Source organism: Prinia subflava, chromosome 10 (assembly GCF_021018805.1).
Source record: "Prinia subflava isolate CZ2003 ecotype Zambia chromosome 10, Cam_Psub_1.2, whole genome shotgun sequence".
NCBI lineage: Eukaryota > Metazoa > Chordata > Aves > Passeriformes > Cisticolidae > Prinia > Prinia subflava.
Genome location: NC_086256.1, coordinates 27,380,729 through 27,402,461, shown reverse-complemented (window position 1 = coordinate 27,402,461; position 21,733 = coordinate 27,380,729).

The window sequence follows — 21,733 nt, the reverse complement described above, 5'->3', positions numbered from 1 at the left end:
CCAGGCAGGGTCACCTGGAGCAGGTAACACAGGAACGCGTCGAGGCGGATTTGGAATGTCACGTAAGAGGGAGACTCCACGTCCTCGGCAGCTGTTCCAGTGCTCAGCCACCCTCACTGCAAAGTTAATTTACACTTACATCTTCACCCTTCCTGTGAAGGAATTCCTCCTGCTGTCCAACCTAAACCTCCCCTGGCGCAGCTTAGGACCATTGCCTCTTGTCCTGTCCCTTGTTCCCTGGGAGCAGAGCCCGGCCGCACCCGGCCCCACCCTCCTGTCAGGGCGTTGTGGAGAGCGAGAAGATCCCTCCTGAACCTCCTTTAATCTGGACTGAGCTCCGTGAGGTGCAGCTCCCTAAAGAGCTCCCGACAACGGGAGCAAGGACAGGAATTGGCCCCCAAATAAAAACTATTACATTGCTAAGAACAATGTTCTGAAAGGATGCAGTGCAATGACTTTTATGGCTTCCTTGTCTGCTCCCACAGTCGTTAGGGAATAATCAGCTTATGAGGGGAAAGCAAGGCCTTCAAGGTGTTCGCACCATTTCTGGAGTGAAAGCCCTCAGAAAACCACAAGGTTCTGCAAGAGCTGCTCTGCAGTCGCCAGAGCTGGCAGTGCTGCTGTCGTGGGGACAGGAGTTGGCATCACCACCCTCCCACCCACAGCCCCAGCCAGGCAGGCTCCGGCCCCAGTGAGTTATTGCAATAATTAATAGCTACCGTTTATACGTATTCTGAATGCTTTGAAAGCAATGCCTAATCTCATTAATTTGTGAATTGACTTACTTTCATCCTGTGGTGGAGTTAAGACAGTCACTGCTTCCTTCACATCCATGGGAGATGGAGTCGGTAATTTGTTCCTATACTGGAACTGCTGCCATTGGATCTGTGGCCACCTGCTATGGGTTTTAATGAAATATAGGGCCACCTGCTATGCAGAATGCCTGATTTTTAATAGACTTGCAGGCTGGTGAGAATACAGGTACCATGATCCAGATTAAATGAGTCCAGCAGGCTGGAAAGAGGGTACCAGCTTCTAAATCTGTGACAGGGAAATAAGGCAGGAAGGATTTGTGAAACTACAGGCACAAGTTTGACAATAAGCAAAGAAAAGCATTACTTTTAGGTACAGTGCCATTTCCCCAATTTTAATGAAGTGTTGTGCCTAGAAAGAGAACATTGTTTGCTCTTGGGTTTCTTTTGTTGTTTGGTGTTTTGTTTGTTTGTTTTTACCATGGTAATCTGGCACAGTATCAAATTCATTCTGAACCAGAATAAATGAAAGGAAAATAAAATGCCAAATGCCAGCCTGCTGCAAGGTCTTCAACAGGTGAGTCAGTAGATGGAAAGAATGTTTCACTAGATTTGGAAACACAACAATTTGTAATGTAGAAATGAGTAAATATTACAGAATTGTTAAGATTGAAAAAGAGCTCTAAAATGAGGAATTAGAGAAAAGAAAAAATAGTAAAAACACCTCAGAAGGGGGGAAGCAATGGGATATTTTTGTAAGCTATTCTCTTTCACTAAAGCAGAAGACAAACTACTTTTTCTTGTAAAACAAGCCTAGGGGTGTATATATGGGTTAGGTGACAAATTTTCAAAGACATTTTACAATCCTCTTACTAAATGCTTACAGCAAAACTGCCTAATGTGTTGTGAGGAGAAAAGCAATGTCATAAGACCAAAAACTAACAGAGACTGAACAGGAGAACGTGTAGTCATTCATAATTGTGGTGAAAATCCAAAAGAGGAAAGTGGTTTTCATTTGGTTGTAAATACCCTTAAAATAATCTAGTACAAAAAGTGGTACAGAAGGAGACAACATTTGTAGGAGACACAATATTACTCCAAATTTTGGGGCAGATTGTGAAGATACTTGAAGAGTGTAGGAAGAAAATATAGTGACATTCAAAACTGATAAATAACAATCAGCACAATGCAATGGATACTGGAGGAAGAATTCTGAGTAGGCATCACACAGGGGTCTAAGGAAGGACAAAGGAAATCGTTTCAGAAATGCTCAGGCATCCTAGGCAGTGCTTCAGTAGAAATCTCTCCTCAGTTTATGAACACAGTCATGAGACAAAATGAGAAAACAAAAAAATGTTGTCTGTCTTGCCGTCATTTCATATAAAAAAGTTCTACAGGATGAGCATGGAGGAGAATGTACTTTAGACTGTGAAACTGAAATGCCCAATTCCACTCAAGTTTTACACCAGAGCCCCACCTTTAGCTGCTTTTCACCTATGATTCCAGAATCTTTTCCAAGAAACCACCTTCCAGTACTCATTTGCTAACTCTATTCACTGTAGCTGCTGTTCCTTTTTTTTTTTATAGGTACAGAGCTTTCCCATTTTCCTAACTATTCCATTTAAAATACGTTATTAGTTGAACGTTACAGCTGTGCTGTTAGATATTCAAATCAGGAAGCAGTGTAAAGAGGAAATGACTAGATGAAAACATGTAGCAAAATAGGTGGTTATAATGAAGAAAGCTGCTGTCAGAAGTGACAGGAAACCGCTGTCCCTGTGCCTGGCAGCTTGTGAGGGAATGGGTGCAGAGGGCCAAACCTGAACCAACACAGTCATGGGAATTGCCCCGAATAAACACAGCTGAAAATCTTAAAGCCCACAGGTGTCTTGGGGTACAACACGTAACCAAAAATGTGTGTTCTATTTGCCATCTGTTGACACTGGCTGGGGAGGTGTTTTTTAATCTCTTCTAGAACCCATTCCTCATAATTCCAGAGGGGAGAGGGCAGGTGCCTTCTGCTAATGGGCAGCTGTTAAACCCAGCTGGGGCAGTGTTCTTTATCCCTTCCAGGACCCATCCTCCCTCCAGGGGATCTCTGCTGTCCAGGGGCCATCGAGGCTCACTGCAGGGCTGATACAATTCCACCATCCATGGGAGATGCCCCACCCAGGGGAGGAGCCTAGCATTCCCACCTGGATAAACCCTGGGATTCAGAGCCCAGCACAGCCTGTGTGCACTGCATTCCCACCTGGATAAACCCTGGGATTCAGAGCCCAGCACAGCCTGTGTGCACTGCATTCCCAGAGGAACACCAGACCCATCTCACCACCACTGGACCCTTCCACAGGATCATCTCTGCTCCAACAGAACCACATCTGTCACTGCAGGAGGACTCAACTCCCAACACCCTGACCAACAAACAGGGTGTCAGGTCGTGTTCTGACTCGGTCAGTGTTTCTAGGAATTGTTTGTTTGTTTGTTTGCTTGTTCTTTGTACTACTATATTTGTATTTTTAATATTCCTGTTAAAAGACTGTTATTCCTATTCCCACGTCTTTGCCTGAAAGCCCTTTAATTGGAAAAGTATAATAATTTTTAGGGAGGGGGTTTACATTCTCCATTCCAAGGGAAGCTCCAGCTTTCCCTGGCAGACACCTGTCTTTCCAAACCAGGACAACAGCACAGCACACTTGCCATTGCCAACTTGCACCCGAGAGAGCAAATTCAGGAATGCTATTTGTCTGGCCAGCTTGCAGCATTCTGAATTATTATTTACTATGGATCTCAGAGGTTCTTTTATGGACATATGTATCCTAGATTTTATTAGGAATTATTATTTTTGTAATTCACTGCCCAACAAGCTGCATCTCCATAAAAGACTGTAACCAGCTACATTGGACCTAACCCTCCCAAATTATAGAGGATATAACATTTCCTTTTGAAAATGCAACATCTTGCATTTTCAACATAATCTACCAATTGAGAGGAGGAAATTTATCTATCTATTTTTAATTTCACACATGAAAACCATTTTTCCATTAGGCAACACCAAACGTGTGCTTCCATACACAAACTGCAATATGCTTGCAGGAGCAGCTGCCATGAAATGTGAACATTGCAATCCAGGGCACATGATGTAAAATTGAAGTGTATAAAAATGCCAGCAGAGTGCATTTTATACTTTTTCATCAACAGAAGGTAACACAGGCAATTTAGAATAAAACATTCCTAATGTAAATTACTTTTATGTACTTTACTTGTGTAGATTATAATCCAAATTATTCTACAGAATTTAAGAAAAAAAATAAATAGGACTTTATTCGGAGTGGACATACCATGCTCTGGGATTAAAATTATACTTTCATATAAAATCAAAATAATTTTGCTGCCTTTCACCCAAGCTTTCTGAGTACTGCAGGTAAGTACTCAGGAAGTACCTTTTTAATCTTCTTACAAACGATTTGAAAGAGTATATCTTACATTTTGGCACCTAGTTAGCACTTCATTAATTACTAATTGTTTGGCACTAAGTAAAGTTCTTCTATCTAGAATATAAAAGCAGTTATTATCATAAAAAGTCATCAGTTAAAATCAGTTTGATATAAGATGTCCCAACTGGATGTCTCCTAAAGTATATTGTTTCCTAAGGAAGAGAATATAGTAAAAAGTATTTTATTTATATAATCTGTAAATGCTATTTTCTGTTCTTACTCTTTGACTAAGTTAATCTGGGAGTCTGACTGCACTTAATTCACACAAATACGTCAGGGTGAGAAACACTAAAGAAATGCAAAATATTGCTAAATTTACTTGTCAACTTAGGAGAAGAAAATGGTGTAATTTTTTGTTGAAACTGTGTAATCATTCCTCACAATTGCAGCATAGTTGTGGTATCTGCCACCTTAATTCTGTTATTTCCTGATTTTAGAGTGTTTACCTATACAGGTCTTTTATCAATGAAGTGCCATTAATATTAATTGTGCAATTAATATCCAGGTTCTAGTAAGGTGTACAGGCTGTGACATTTACAACTTCATACTCCTGCTTTTAGAGGATCTGTGATCCTCTGTGATCTTTGCCTTCATTACAGGGGAAAATAGGAGTCAGAATTGGGTAAATATAACATTGCTGTAACTATCACCATCTTCCTCTTTCCTTTTGGAGCATGTTTTTGCTTAATACATAATACATATATATATATATTAGCTCCTACCCCTTAATAAGGAGGATGGGCTTCCTGCTTCAATCATAACAAAATAAATTTTTCAATCTATTCAGTTAAACTTGAAACCAAGCATAAAAATTATTTTAATTTATTAAAATGTCTGTACCAGAGAAATCTGGTTCAAATAAACCCTAGACACGCTATGTTAAGAGTTGAGAGCTGGAGGAGAAAAATGTTCCTAAGAATGCGGTGTTGAAGAGTAGATGGATGTTTCACAGCTCCTCTCACCACTGTGTTCAATTGATGTGCTAATATTTGTTCCCAAAGGTGTTGTGATTAACGCTAGAACACCTCCTTAGGCTTTCACCTCTGCTTGTCTCTCGTTTCCGGCAACGCTGTTGTGATGAGTTGGAATTAGAACAACACACGAGCAGTCTGAACTTGGGGTTTTTCCTAATGTTTCAAAATTCACAACTTTAAAGAAGAGTGTATCCAAGCAGCAGCTTCTGAATTCGCCCAAGCACACATGTAAATATATATATTGACATGTAAAGTGAGACTATCCACGCACAGCCGCTTTAAGAGGACTTTCTCTTCATGTTTGCAAAACATTCTTTTCCCAAGGTCAGCACAGGCGCTTCCACACGTCTCAGCAGCGAGGAAGCTGCACACAGATAACACGTTATTTCCTCACTGCCTCTCGCACAACCTATGGATTTTTCCACAGAAAGGGAGTGCTGTTCTTTCCTGTGCTGCCTTCCCACGCTGCAGTTGCAGGGAACTCAGAGCCGTGCTTTCTGTTTGAGCCCTTTGCGACAGGGACGCTGCCGGCGCCACCGGGGAGGGAGCCAGAGGCAAAGCCCGGATCGGCAGCACGGAGGGTGAATGCAGATGTCCTCCTTTCCCTGGTACATCACCGGAGACAGCACATCACTACTGGCAAACTGCTTAAAAGGAAGCAAGCACCATTTTTTATGTCGTATAAATATCTATCTACACATTTTCCATAAAGGATGGAGATGCTGGGATGCCTACATGATTTATGCACAGTATGGAAGTAGCACAAGCATGATGATTTACAACAGGTTTTAACGACCATCTGAAGGGGAAAGACACCAAATATGGTCAACAGCAACTGTTAATTGAAACAAGTAATTTTTCATCTATGTAAACAAAGTAATGATCACGTCTGCCACAAGATTTCAAGAGATTTATCTTCCAGGCTCCCTAATATGGTTACATCTGTCCCTTGCTTAAATCCTATGTTCTTGCCATCTGCTCCTATGCACTTCTTTTCACCCTCAAGCAGTGATTAAACAACTATCTGGAAAAGAAAAAGAATATTTTTCAAATTTTGAGCAAAATGTTTAACAACTGGAAAAAAACTGGAAAACCAAACCTACCATCCCTTTGGCTCTCAATTGTTTTCTGTGGTTGAGAATGTTACTAGTGAGATGCTCAGCTGAAGTTTCCAGGAATCTTTACATCTCACTGTACAACAGGAAACACTGCACCCATAGATCCAAATAGTTTTGTTATGGAGTGTGATAAATTTGGAGCAGATAAAACTACCATTCAGTTAATCAGTCAAATTGTCATTGAGACGTAATGCTAAACGGGGAGATCAGCAAGCATTTTGCTTTAAAAAGAAGAAAACTTCCTTGAATTCTTTATCTGCACTGTGGGAAGCCTTGATAGTTCTGTTCCTTTGAGATGGGCTTTGTTCTTACTTCTCCTTGTCCAAACATGGAGGAGCAGGAAAGAGGCACAGAGCCACGACTTGCTCTTTTTTCTGTGAGGAGAACCAAAAAAGAGCAATTTCACAGATCCTGTGCTCCTGCCTTCTGGACAGGACTGCAGACTGCTGGTCCTCATGTGGGCCACATAATTCAGGGGAGCACTTTGCATCCATCACCCTCTGTAGCCATAGAATGGTCAGTCATAATCCATCTCTTGGTGTTTATTTGGAGCCTTGAAATCCTTGAAAGGTATCAGAGATCCACTGAGCATCTTGTTACAGGAGAGGCTCGATGCAATTACAATACTGTCATGCTAAAAAATTGCTTCAACCCTTCTCTAGGAGTTTGGTCAAACTTTATTTTATTTTATTTTCTTGGGCTGTTGCTTTCTCCTATATAGAAGAAATTATGGATATACCTAATCATTCCCTTGAGTTTCACAGGAAGTAACTGGATTTGGTGCCTCTGCTTTCCAGTCTTTGCTCCTTTGGCTGGTTTACTCTGCTGCTTCTACACCCTGCCGTTATAATTGTTACTGCTTGCAAAGATGGGAAACTGGAAATTTTTGTACTGTTTGTAAAACGTTGTGAAGTATTTTCAGAAATAATGCATATCAAGGCAAATTTACCGTGGCTTTTTTATCCATAGGTAATAATCCTTGTCTGAAAATCTAGGCCTGTCATTTCTGCTGGTATAAATAGGTGCAGCTCCATTAAAGGCCTTGCCATGCAGTACTGGAGGGCTTTGCTATGAAGGATGTGGAGAGTCGGGCAGTTCAGCTTTAGATTTAATAAACACCATTGCTTCAATTACTAAGATAGACAAACTACATTGTTTTACAGGCAGCACTTTTAGAACAATTTACACAACTGTCTTGGGAATACCTTTGGGATAAATAGAGCAGCAAGCCATCATCTGCTGTAGTCTGTGCATCTTGTCTGTAAGTCTGAGCTGTTGGTAATCCCTTTGGTACCTGCTGCTGCATGCCCCAGGGCTTTGCTGGCAGTTGGAATTAGGTGGATGTTGCTTTTAGGTGGATGGATGATGTTTTGCTCCATACCTGCCTCAGTGTAAGTTAGAAAGCCAAGTTAGAGTGATGCCTTAGGTATTTACTGTTGTTAGATATTTACTATTGTTAGTTATTTACTATTGTTAGATACTTACCTGATACTAAATACCTATTACTAGTAGATATTTAGAATAGAGACTCAAACAGGTAAAGGCCTTGTCAAGCCTCTAAAGGGAGGAAATTATGCTTTAAGTTTTAGCTTTCATATTTTTCAGATTCTGTGCTGCTTAGGTGTGTAGTGCTGAGCCTCCTATTAAGTTAGTAAGGTCCCTTCACAGAGTAGGTAGACAAAACAATCCTTTTCCAGCTTGAGACCAAGGACAACTGTTACAAGTTTCAGGCCCAAAAAAGCATAAACAACGGAGGGCTGAGGGGAGAGAACAAGGAGGATGGAGCTTCATAACCTGGAGCTGTAATTAGACAATTAAACCCCAATATGTGAATGGACCAAAACTGATAAAAGTGTGGGATGTCGTGACGGGTCATCCATTTTGTGACCGTTCTAAGTCCTTGGGTATAGCCCTGGCCAGGCTTTGTACTACTCAAGGTGTATCCTAGAGGCCTTTCAATAAAGATCTACTTTATTCTCTTAGTCTCTGTTCCACTCAGCCTTCTCAAGGCATCAATAGTATACTCACTCATTTTCAAATGAACAGAAAAAGGTAATGCCTCAGCTACTCCAAGTACTGCATTTTTTCCTGTGTATCTTGGGTATGGTCAGGATGACTGGGTTCAGCTACAGAGTTAGGACATCGAGAAAATGCTGAATGGTAGGACTTAGCAAACACCATTCTAGATAATTTACATTAAAAGGAAAAGACAGCATTTAGGAAAATACCTGCATACGGTTGCAGTATTCTCTACCCAAAATGAGAAATCCATGTATAAAATTAATCCAGGTTTCTAGATCCAATTTGTGTCTTAAGGCATGAAAGACTTTTCATACCAATACAAATACTATGGGGAAAGTAGAGGGTTTTCAAATTTCATTTTAAATAGAAAGGATAATAATGATATTTTCACATCCTTATAACACCCATGCTGAAAAGTCACTTTAACATTCATCAAAATAGCTTCTGATTAAAAAACCTACACCTTTAAATATATATTTTAAAGCAAATAAGTCTGTGTGTACGGAAGCAAGGCCTGTTTCTTGAGAAAGATCATCTGACCTGCAGCACTCGGACTAAAGAGTCCAGTGTTTATAAATGTGACTCAGCTGGAGATGGTTTCTGAAGTTCTGAAATTTTGAAAAGATTTTTCCTGTATACTCTGGAAAGGCTTCAAAGTACACTTAGCAGCAAGTTTCAAAAATACAATGGCTGTACTTTAGCTGGTGTTTTAAAACCTAAAGTTTTACTGCAGTCTGATTGAATCTGTGGCCAAACCTGACATGTATAAGATAATTACCATTTGCATACCATCCTTTCCCACTGAGATCCTTGGGAAGATTAAAAGATTTATTTAAATATTGAAATCTGAGTCTTTCAGACCTAAACAAGACCCATGGTGATTCTGTCAGACGATGAAATCTCTGTTTCCAGAGTTTTCTTTTACTTTTCAAGAGAGGACCCATCCATCATGAGGACAAGGAACCTAGTCCATGATACTGATTTGTAAAGAGAGTTTCTGACAGTTTGTGGGTAATATTTTCTACAAATACATTAGAAGTAAACATTCAACACTGCTAAAATCTAAATTCATCACTTAAAAATGTCCTCTCCAGCTACTTCTGTATGCCAGGTAGTATCAGAAAAAACACATACCTGAGACTCAAAGGAGCATTATTACACCCTGAAAAACTAGACATTCATTATAAATTATCCTTTGAGAGCTACAGGAGAAAATACCTTCCCACCAATTATTCTGACATAATGTAGGATTGGAGTAGTTTATGACACAGTTTATGACATTGCTTTTGCCAACATGCAATCTGAACACTTTTCAGCACATTATGAACAGCAGCTAAAATTGGACCAATTTATTATCTTGTTCTCCCTGGAGGAGAAGGGTAAATAAACTACATTGTTTTGTGATGCTTTGTGTTTTAGATGTATCTCAACATACTGTTAGTTTTCAGTAGACAAGTTAAGACTGAAGAGGCACATACTGAACCTGAATCAGAAATTAGAGTTTTCCAACAGTCCTTCACAAGGACAACTCTTCTGGACTTCTGCATACTGTTCAAACAAACTGAATTTGGGAACCTCTGTCTCAATCAACAGCAGCTCAGGTGGGGTTTATTGAGATAAGAGAAATATGATATAATGTTGATTTGGTGTTGGGAGCAGATTTTACACGATGAACTTAAAATCAAGCAGTTTGCCTAATTATGGGCATACAACAATAAAAATTGAATAGGATAAAAGTACTATATAATTAAACAGAGCATATGGAAAACATGAAAAAGATGATAATATTTTTAGCAATAGATCCTTATCTTAAACACTATTTTGCATTTTGCCTTCTGGCTTAAAATCCATATCAAAAAATAAAAGAGGATTACGAACAAGAATTTAAAAGAACTACAAGGAAGACTGTAAAACAAGAGAAACTAGAAAGAGTGTGTTTAAATGCTTTGGTCTATTGACGTTACTGAGAATGAAAGACAAATTTCTTCCCTCCATTATTATCATCTTCCTCCAGTGACACCAGGAGCCAATGCACTTGTAGGTACACACATCTGCAGGTCGTGACAATTTCTACTCCCTTTAGATGCATTTTAATGCAACATACTTTGGCTCTGGGACTGTTCCAGAGAACAAATAGCTCAGCAAAGGAAACAAAGAGCTTGGAAGATTTTTTTTAATGGTTAGACACATACATGTATAATAACAATGTGTTGACAGTACAAACCTTACTGTTGGTTATGCTTCACAGCATAAACTGATCACTCACTAGAAAAATTTCTCTCCTTTATCTATTCTACATAATGTTCAGGTTCATTATGCCTTGGTTCTAGTATTTGGGGTTTTTTAGGACCAGTTATTTATAATAGATTATTAAAAAGTCAGACTGCATCAATTTTGCTTGGAGGCAGAGGAAATAAGCATGTGCATATGTGAAATTTGTGTCACTGTGTATTTGGAAAAAGAACATTAAGATAGGATCTTAGGAAAAAGGTCTTCTGTTTCTCTTTGTATCCTCTAATCCCATTTGAGTTAAGTGCTTATGTTTGGATCCCTACAGGTAGGAAGCATCTTTCAAGACTTTTCCCTTTCAATTTAATAAATCTCTTCTGCTGTTTTCTTTCTATTAAGTAACTGGAGATAGGTATTTAAGCCAATTGCTGGACAATGAGCCATGAGGAAAGGCAGTAGGTTGGATGGATGCTTACAGAAGTACACTGAGAAGATATTACCCAGTTCTCAGCTCTTATCTTTTGTAAGCAGAACAGAATGAGGGCAATTTGACTTCCTAGCTGGTCTACTGACCTGTGAGCATAAAGAGAATAAAAATGCCACTGTGTGATAAAACAGGCAACACTTGCAAAGCAATAACAGAATATGCATAATAGCTCAGAAAACATCCTTAGGAAAATAATTAAGTAAGTTTATGCTTCTCTTTTTATTAGGAAAAATATAAAGGGAGAGAACCACTAGCAGCTGTGTGAAACAGAGCTAGCTTTTCAGGAAAATACACAGGGCCAGATCTTCCCTCCTACTTCTTCACATGTTTTCTGCTCTTCAGGCCTGTGGAAACATGCCAGGAAAAATTAATTGGCAGAGGACCATATTATCTCTTCTGCATAGTTCCCACGTAGTGTCTCAGAGAAAGACCATGCAGCTAGGGAGCTGGCTGGAAAAGCTGCCTGCCTGGGGAAAACTGCCCTTGACTCCCACAGATCCCAGAGGATATGTCACATTTCAGCAGGACCTCTCTCTCTTGTTGATCTGAGACAATCTGAAGAATTCTGTCACTGGGATTTCCTTCTATAGATGAAAAGCTGAGGCTGATTCGAGCACTGGGGTTTTTCCATGGGGAAGTTTCGGGCAGAAGGATGAATGCTGATTTTAAGGACAACTCTCTTAAACCAAGCAGTACTGATGGGTCGCTGATTGAATGCAAGGTCAGTAAGTCTGCAGCTGCCTCAGAAATGCCAAAGAGGATTTGATCCTGGATAAATGAAACAAGGAGAGTATAAAGTCCTGGCTTGCTCCCACACAACCCAACCCCTCCCCAGCCCTTCATGTCTGGAAGGCTCTTGGTACCCAGGAAGGAGGATTGATGTTGTTAAAAGTAGCTGATTCCCTACTTTAATATATTATGAACATAAAGCTATGATCCAGCCTACTGATTTCGAGCTATCAACCAGCCAACCTTCATTTCAGTTTCCTATTAAGTAATATAGATACTTCTCCTTCGTGTCCAGTGCAAAATCTCATGAAGCAGGAAAAAAGCCCATTCTGGAGTTCACACTGATAAATTACTTAAGCAGCCTCTCCAGTTGGGGTCTGCGAGGCATATGGAAGGGTCACAGGCTCCATGTCCTCAGCCCTCAGCTCCTCAGGGGATTTCTGCATCCCTTCCATTAAGTGTCATTGGAGCCCTGTCCCCTCCTCCATCATTTCCTGCTCCCTTTGCTCTGCACGGCTCCTGCAGCAGGCTCAGTGAGAAACTGCTCTGTGTGAGCTCCCTCCCATATGGCCAGGCACTAATCCCCCCTCCCACACACAGTCATGCAGAGAGGAAGATACTATGGATGTGGAAAAGATGCTTCCCAGAGCAGCAGTGTCTGCTATCCACATTATGTCAGGCAATTAAAAGGTGCAAAAGAATCCTGCTGAACAGTATAGCCGTTTTCTTCACCATTCTTTGTAGCATCTGCAGAGCTTCCAAGTATCCTGAATTTGCAAATGAAGATTTTTTTTTAGGGGGAGTCTTACAATTAGGAGACAGCTTGCAATCATCTTTCCCCTCCACTTACAATGTCAAGGTACTTTCCACAGGTTTTTTAATTATTAATTCTGCTCTCTTGTCTCTTCTGATTGATCAAAAGAAAAATCAACCATGGAACTTATGAAGAGCGAAAGAAGATTGGAAAAAAAATCATTGACATTAAAATTTGTGAGAGTTTTTGAGAAAGCTCTGCTCCTGCCTATTTCCATTGGATCTTTTTTTATGTACGCAGAGAAAGGCTGTCAGGAAACAGACCATTTGTCAGGTCGGGCTGTCAGCCCAGTGCGCAGCGATTCCCTGTGCCTGCACAGGGATATCCTGGCATTACAGCCACTGTCACATCTCATTGCCTAATGCTCGCCCTGACGCCGGCTCCTGGCTGCGAGCGTGTTCCACCAGGTTCTCGCTTGGGAAACACCGAGCGCCCTTCGGTGTCACCCGCCCCACTGAGCTCACCTCACACACCGAGAGGAGCAGCACTAGCATGGTTTCTCTAGGTGGTAGATTTACTACGCTACATGAGCCTCAAGGTGTTAACACAGAGTTTTATGTTAAGCAGAAGCTCAGCATGAGCGTAGCACAAACATCCTTGAAATGTCACCAGGAGTTTTAAAACTTATTTCTCAAAACCCCTTAGTGGTTCCTGTGAAAGAAAGCCAGAGTCTTCAAACTAGTAAAAAACAACCTCCAAGCACATAAATAAACTCCTTTTGCTTTACCCACATCAGCAGCATGGCAGTGTGATTAGGTGATGAAATGAGCTGAGCAACATTTTGACTCGAGAGGTCCTGGGTAGGAAATGTGAGGTTGGAGGCTCACCAGTGACAGCAAGTCACCCAAGGGATTTGGGGCCTCAGCTGGCTGTCAGGTGCCATCGATTGTCATCTTGCAGGTCACGGCCTCCCCCTCCCAGGGCATCCTGTTCTTCAGAGCCTCTGTTGTAATACAGTGCAATAGCAGGAACAAAACTGAGGATCAGAACTCTGTATTACTAAAACCCTTTAAGAACACATAAGAAACCTTGGGTTGAACTCAGTAAATAGCTGCCAGATCTCAGAGGTCATGAGAACACCAATTTTGCAGGTGAAGCCCTTTGAAAAAGCCACTGTGCTGTTTTCAACACAGTGTTCTGGCCTTTTATTCCCACATCTCAAGCATCTCAGTGAGACTGGTAACTGTGACAAACAGCTAATGCTTTTCTACTTAGGTCAAGAGCTTGGAAATACAGGCTTTAATACAATACTGAAGAGAGAAATGACTTCAGTAAAAAGCATTCTAAGTAAAACAGAGGTGGGTGACTGCCTCTTTCATGGACTATAAAATAAAGATATATACTCTAAGCTTGTGGTTTTTATGCATATGTACAACTCAGAGCATGTACATTTTAAATTACTCATTTCTATACAACCCTATGGGAAAGAAAAATACAGAACCTTTCAAATATGCATGGAGAACAGTATTGGGAGTGATTAGGACATGAAGCATCTCTAACCAAGTGACAAAATCTGCACATTAAAACAGAAGACTGTCTGAAAGAAGTTCCTCCAAATGGGACAGGGAAAATGACATAATCTTTAGGAAGTCAAAATCTATGGAATCTTAATTCAAAGAAATCTTCCTTCCCATTAACTCTTTTGGAAATTACCCAAATAATTTTCTCAGTAAGTTGTCTTTAATACAATTATTCTGATGAATACCTTTTGCACAAAAGGATTTCCCATAAGAAAATTTCTAGCGATAATTGTAATTGTATTATTCAATACAGTAAAATAAGGTAGTCAGTCGAGGTGGTTTAATTGAATCCATTTCATTTAAGTTTGGAACAAGGCACTTGGCTCATTATACATTATATGTAGCTTCACATAAGTAGCAGTTGATGATCTGTATTGGGGCTCTTCTGGAAGATATGTGCACATATCCAGCTCCATTTGCAGGTCACTCTCTAAGCCACCACCATTTTTAAAATCATTTTTATTTTCAACTAGGGATTTCATGGTACAAATAAGGGAGGCAGACACATTTGAAACACTCAAAAGGAAGAATTATCCATGACAAATGTACAATGTTTACCAGAAAATAAATGTAAATAGTACTTGGACCGCAAACAACAAAACTGCGTCACAGATCATGCATCATTGTGTTAACCCAATTCATTTTCCAGTTCCATAAATGTTGGTAGTTTTTGAGCTTGTTACAGAGACCATCAGATTTAGAGTGTCCCCAATCCGATGCAACTGCATTTCGCTGGGCAACCCATCAAGCTGTCCTTTCAGTGTCATTCTCCTCTCAGAGGAGCAGGCTGGACATCGAGGAAGAATTTCCCACCTCTGAACCCTTTGGCATTGCAGAGCCTTGCTGCTGAGCAAAATCCGAGCACACCAAGTGCAGTGGCAGTTCAGTGTGCTCGTCTGGACACCCACGACCCAGCCCTGCCATGTTGTCCCATCTATCCCCACACAACAGACAGGCTTCTCTCGATGATTATTTGATTCCTCATGTCCCAGACAGCAGATGGGACCCAAGGAGCAAATTAAAGTTGTTTGAGCTGCAGTGTCCCCAGGGCACCTGCAGAATGCAGCGGTGCTCCAGCCATGCCCTTTTCCCTCCATGCCCTTTGCTGTGTCGGAGAAATGAGGGTAATTCCCAGCTGTCTACACAGCTGTGCCCTTTCCAGAGCTCTCTGACACCTGGGAAATCCTTCTGCAGCCAGACAGCTTTACAACTGCTTGGCTTTATCCTGTGGTACCCGAGGGTCTTGGGGCAGGATCGCCGCTGCCAAACCCCAGTGCCCCCTGGCACCTTTGCAGGGCTGCAGCGGCAGTGAAACCACCTGCACTGGCTGCGAAGGAATCGCGGCTGGAATGTCTGCCATGGTCTGGGCAGCAGCGTGACTGTGCTTCGGGCTGCCAGACGAAGAGCCCAGGCCTGCCCTGAAACACTGTGCTGGTGTGCAAGAGCTCCAGCACAGCTTTGTTCCCCAGGAGTAAACACCGAGCTCTGCAGGCGCGGCCGGGCTCCCAGGCAGGTCCAGACCTGTCCTGGGCTGAGCATGCACCTGGCTACAGGATGGATGTGGCCATTACACTGCCAAAACCCTGCAAAAACACCTGGCAACCCCAGGGTTCTTACTCTAGCGTTACCAGAAAGAAAGGAGATAGTACCTGACTTTTATGGCGTTTGCAGCTTTTGTTTTGTGAAGTTACAAAATCTTCCAACATTTTCGTGAAATGGTCAGGAAAGAGGAATATGAATAGTCATATGAGAATATGAATATTCTCAAGTCATACAGCAGTAAAGACCCAAGCTCCTTGCAGTTCTGCCACAGAAGCTCACAACCAATGTCTTTGCCCTTGCCTACTCCGTTTGCTAACACAGCCAAGAGCTCAAATTTGGAAGGAATTTGCTGCTGGTTTTCTCTTCCAGACTGTGAGCCCTCATGTGGGTTACTATGCTTCCTCTGGCTCAGGTTTCACAGACACCTGACTGCTAAGGATTTCCAGGGATCCACTTCGTTCCTGAAGAATCCACACAACTGGGACTACATCATGTTTAACTTGGAGGGAAGGACAGAGTCAATTTTATATTATGTGGGTCACTCCTGTGAGTTTTCGAGTTTGGTTTAATCCAGAGTTCAATGCTTATTATAGAGAAAAGTACAATCATGAATAATAGGAATAAGTTAGTTTATTTCATCTCTCCTGTATTTTAAAATCCAAATAAAAACTTCACAAAGTTCTGATTTACATATCTGGAATCTATAAAAAGAGAAAAACATCAAAGGAGCTCTGAACCTGATCCAAAAGTGGTTTTCCCTGGAGTTTCGTCCATGACAGCTTGGCCCAAAATCATGATGGGTGTTGGGTCTTCTGGCTTCTGACAGCAGCAATCTCTCTTAGAAGCACAAGGATTTCTTAATTGCACACTCTTTTTTAAAAATAAAAGATGTTTTAAACAAAAGATAGATGAAACAAAGCAACGAAGAAGGAAACACAGAATCACAACATAGTAAGATTAGGCCTTCAGATGACCCTAAACCTGCATGGTAATACAAAGGCTTTGACCCAGCTGTATGGTATTAGCCCTTTTCTAACTCTGCTATGCAGCTGCAATTACAAACAGCCTTAGAGGATGTGCTGATGCTCAAGGAAAAAAAACGGGATTTTTGAGTCGCTGAAAAGGATATTTGCTTGGCTAGTTCTGTATTTGACATGAACTCTAATCTGGACCCGTTGCTTACAGGATATAAAAAAAATTACAGATGAAAGCTGCATAACCCAAAAAAGTCTCTGTTTCTACAGAGAAATTATCAGCTCACTGATGTGAAGTCAACAATTTGTCTTAATTATTTGGTGGATTTTTTACATTTTAAAACATGTGAACAAGGCACGTTTGTTTCTCTAACCTGAGGTACTGCCAGCAATCACCACCTCAACACAAGATGTCTAAACTGCCAGCTGCGTGCCCTTTATGTGACAGAGAGAAGTCTGACACCTCGAAAATATCACAGGACAGAGAATTTGATAAAATGGGTTATCTGAAAGTAATGAGGCTTTTAAATGGGTGATTTTCTCATCCACTTTTCTCATTTATACAAGGTATTGTGCAAATTTAAACACATACATTCATGTTCCTTACATATTCATGTCTTACAACTATTCACTTTCCCACCTTTGTTAATAAACAGCTTAAGGTTGCCAGGAATGTTCAAAGTGCCATGTACAATGTCACATTTCCTGCTGGCTCTGATCTTGCCATGGACAGACATCAGGAGAAACTGCTGCTGCAGTGGCAAGCTGGACAATCAAAAATACCTAATGAGAACCAAGAGAATGACAGTGTATGTGGCTAAAAACACATCCCAGTGCATGCAGGCAGAATGTAAGGGTAGCTAAACAGAGGGAAAAGATTTTCTTCGCAGTGGAAGTCCCAAAAAATGGTCAGATTGGAAAGGAGCAGTACAAGAGGTTCAGTGTCAGGCCTGCCAACAGCCAGCAATGTGCAGTAATGCACTGCACTCACTACAAACTGGAAAGGAATTTAAGACCAAAACAAATACATTCAGAATGTGTTCTATTTATAATAAAAAGCATTTTTTACTGGGTATCCCAAAGTGTTTACAAATCAAAAGAGTGAAAAAAAGAGAGAAAGCTTTATAGCTATATAAAGAAATAAACAGGAATGAACTGAAGTCTGAAATGCAGCTACTGCAATGCAATGCAGAGTAATTGTATCAAGAGTACAAAATCTTACTGGGGGTCTACTTTAAAACAAAAGAAATCCTAATACTCTTTGAAATGTGAGCACGTGGCAAGCCATGCTCTCAGGAGCAAATGTAACTCCCCAGGATTTGTAAGAGCAGAACAAACAGTCCCATGTGTGCTCAGGTTAAAAGCCCTCCCCAGATAAAGATGATCAAATTGGTATACAAACCTGCCTGCAGAAGAGGATGCACAAGATAATCCAAAGGAATTTGATTAAGTGATTAAGAGCCTATAATGAATTCAGGAAGTAAAACACCACATTATTACAGGTACCAGTGTATTTATGTATTATGTAAACACTGCTGGCACTGAAAGTTAACCTAAGGAGTGAGGTTGACCAAATGCTTAAATGAGACTTTACTAAGAAAATATCGATGTTGCCCAGATGAATTAATGGTTTGGTTCCTGTAATAAAATATACAAATAATGTTCACAGTTTCACTGCAATAAAACCAGCCAATACTGGGTGTTGCTTCACAGGGCCAGATGGGAATACTGATATTTCTGGATGAAGAGTAATTCCGGTACATCCTTCTGGGCAGAGAAGCTGTAAAAGTTGCACTCACAACTCACTTTCTGGAAACTTAAAAAAAGGCATCTCAGAATCATAAATTTTATACAAAAGCACTGAAATAACAGTATGGTTTTAAAAGAAGAAAGCAACCCTAAGATCTCTATCATTGTAAACACACGTGCTGGGACCCATCCAGCAGGAATCCTGCCCACCAGCTTTATGCAAAACTGAGGTTTCTATAATGTAGAACATTTCCTGCTGCTCAGAACTGAGGCTGGAAAAGAATGCATCAGCTGTGGAAATACAGCAGCTTCTAAGGCCTTGGGATTCCCCATTAAATCCCAAAGCTGCTGGAAAAAATGGGGGTTTTGAGAAATATGACTTTGAATATATCTTTCTGAAACACAAGGTGATATGATGAACTCAAACATGACATATGAAGTGACCCAAGCTTATCACTGCTGGGGAAAGTTACACCTGATGCAGTTATGGACTCCACTGGTTTAGGTGATGGGATAGAGGGCAAAACCCTCTGTGATGTGCCCTTCTACCCCAGGAAAACTGTCCCCTGGCCTCGAAAGGAAAGATGATAGGACTTGGCCTACCTTCTCAGCCTGCTCTGTCTCCACACTTATTTGCATTTGAGCTCTCTAGTTGCAGTCACTGTGCCACTGTTTTTTACATAAAGAGTAAAAACTTACTACATCAATACCACTCCCGACACCAGCTGTGTTTGGAGAAATATTCACCCTGAACACACCCAAATACATGCAAGCTTCACATCGCTGAGGTGTTGTGGGATTGAAAAAAGAAAAGTGACTTGTCAGCACCTGAGGTGCAGAAAGACAAATCCAGCTGATCAGAAGATGAGTCTACTGTGTCCTGTGAGGTGCTCCCAACTGCTTTTCCAGAGATGGATGTGCTGCTCGTGCAGAGATGAGTGCACAGTGGGGAAGGCATGTGGTTTCTGTTTTGGTAATAAGTGATTTGTTAATACGTGGTTTGACCACAACAGCCCCACTGGCCACAAAGCACTAAAGGAAAAGTTGCAGAGGTCCTCAAGCTACCCAGGAAGAAAAAGAGCACATCAGGCAGAGCAATTAATTGGCTGCTATATCCATATTGTACTGCTGTATACTGGAAAATAATTGAGTGGTGTGATTTAAGCATATTTCATTTGAAAAGTGGTCTGTCCTTAGCTAGAATTGTAATGTATTTTTACAAATTGAAATTTTCTTTTTTAACACGATCACTCACTCTTGAGAGATGCCAAATGAGAACACCCAATGTCACAGCTTGGCTTTGCATTTTAAATAGTACTCTTAGATTTAAACAATATAAATGCTCTGTTGAAAGCAATTTTAAATACTCACAATTCACACTGCCAGCCTGATGGGAGATGGGGGAATTAAAAACTGAAAGAGAGAACTATTTCAGAGCTAATAAAAGCTGCAGCAGAAGGGATAGGACAGCACAGCACTCCAACCCTTTTCAGAGCTGGTATCTCTCCCAGCCTTTACCACTGTGTATCAGCCCAGGCTCTCCATAGCACTACCACACTCTTGTCATCTCACAGACAGGAGTATGTGAGCATCACTCACATTTTCTTTTTCAGAGAAATAAATTTTTAGAAATAGTGTTTTTAGATTATGGCTTGGGAATATGACTCAGAAATGACACCAATCCATGGCAGAACACTGCCCTGTGGAACTACCAACCCTCGAGCCAAAAGTAGAAAATGAAGATGACTCTTGAAAACCTCACAGAGAGACTGCCAGCACAGGAACCCACAGACCAACTCCTGTGAGTGCCTCGGGAGATCATCAGCGACCTGTCAGGCCTGGAGCAATCCTGTGTGAGAAACCTCATCAGTTATGGGCACCTACTTGTGCTGCAGAGCCAGGAGAGAAAGCATTTTCTTCTTGCTAAAAATATTTCCTTCCCCTCTTCAAAATGACAAAAGTATAGCCGTGCCTGACCTATTTTTCGTCCTTATTCATTCTGTGGAAATCTTGCAAAATTGACACCTAATTTCCAGATGCTGTTGCTTAGCTTCCTAAATTATTAATGAGTGTAATAATTATCCCTTTTCATCATCACCTTGGTCAGGGAATAGATGCAAAGATTACAATCACATGACCACCCTCACGTCCGAGCATTTGTATGGTATTGGAAGATCCCTCCACCAGTTTCAATCCATAAGCTGTATCACTTGTATTTGATACCATGATAGATACCTAATGATACATTACGTTGGTCTACTCTAGTTATATCAGCAGTGGCCCAGGGCAGAGCACAAAAAGTACAGGGGAAACAGGACCAAACCCGGGGCTGTCTCACTCCTTTAATGCATTCAAGAGTGGTGCCAGCTGGAGCCAGAAGCCGTCAGGAGTGGGGGAGCACCAGGGGTGCTGACTCTGACACGGGTTTGCACAGAGGAAGTGAGGAGAGGGGAAGTGGGACTGGTACTGGGGTCTGACAGGGAGCTACTGACTGACAGGAAAACTTCAGACATCTTGAAAATGTCCAGAAGTATTTCAAAAGTGAAAACAAGGGATATTTCCACAGCTGTAGCTGTACCTGCAGAGCTATGTCAGCTCCTATTAGAATGTGGCCAACAGGAAGAGCTTTTCTGCTGGATTAGCTGTCCAGTCTCCCAAGGCCAGTGACAGACATCCTCATCCAGCACTTCTGGCTGAGCTGCCTCAAGATGTTCTGCTTCACAGGTGTCCATCAGCACCTGCCAGCCAGGAGCTACCCCCAGGAATCTGTGAGCACTCTCATGCTTTGGATAAAGCTGGATAAATGAACTGTAACCACTTTCATCAGCACTTTAAATCTCACCTGGGCTGGGGCAGGGCACAGGCTCTGCTGCTGGCACATAAAGGGGACTGCAGGCTCCAGCAGAACAGTAACAAGGACAAGAGGAGAACAAGGTCTTCACTGGTCACAGCTGTTTGCTAAGGGAATGTCTTCTGTGGTCACAGCTGTTGGCAATGTGTCTTTTCATGGCCTGAAGAAAATGGAGGTCACAAAAGCACAGCTGGTCACCAGTGGTAGAGCTACACGTACACCTTTTCCTGGCACAGCTGACCCTCACAGGACCACAGCTTGGAGCCACAGTCCCAGCTGGATTCTGCTCTACCCACAGGAGATGGTTTTGCTCTCAAGGCTGTAGGTGTGGAGATGTTCACCCACCGTAGCTACATTCAACAGGGATCATGAAATGGAGCTCCTGACACCAGGACACACACTTCGGGACGCTGCTCCTCGAGGAGGTGCATGAACCAGCCACGGTGCCACCTCGGCTGGGCATCGGGCACCCTGCGGG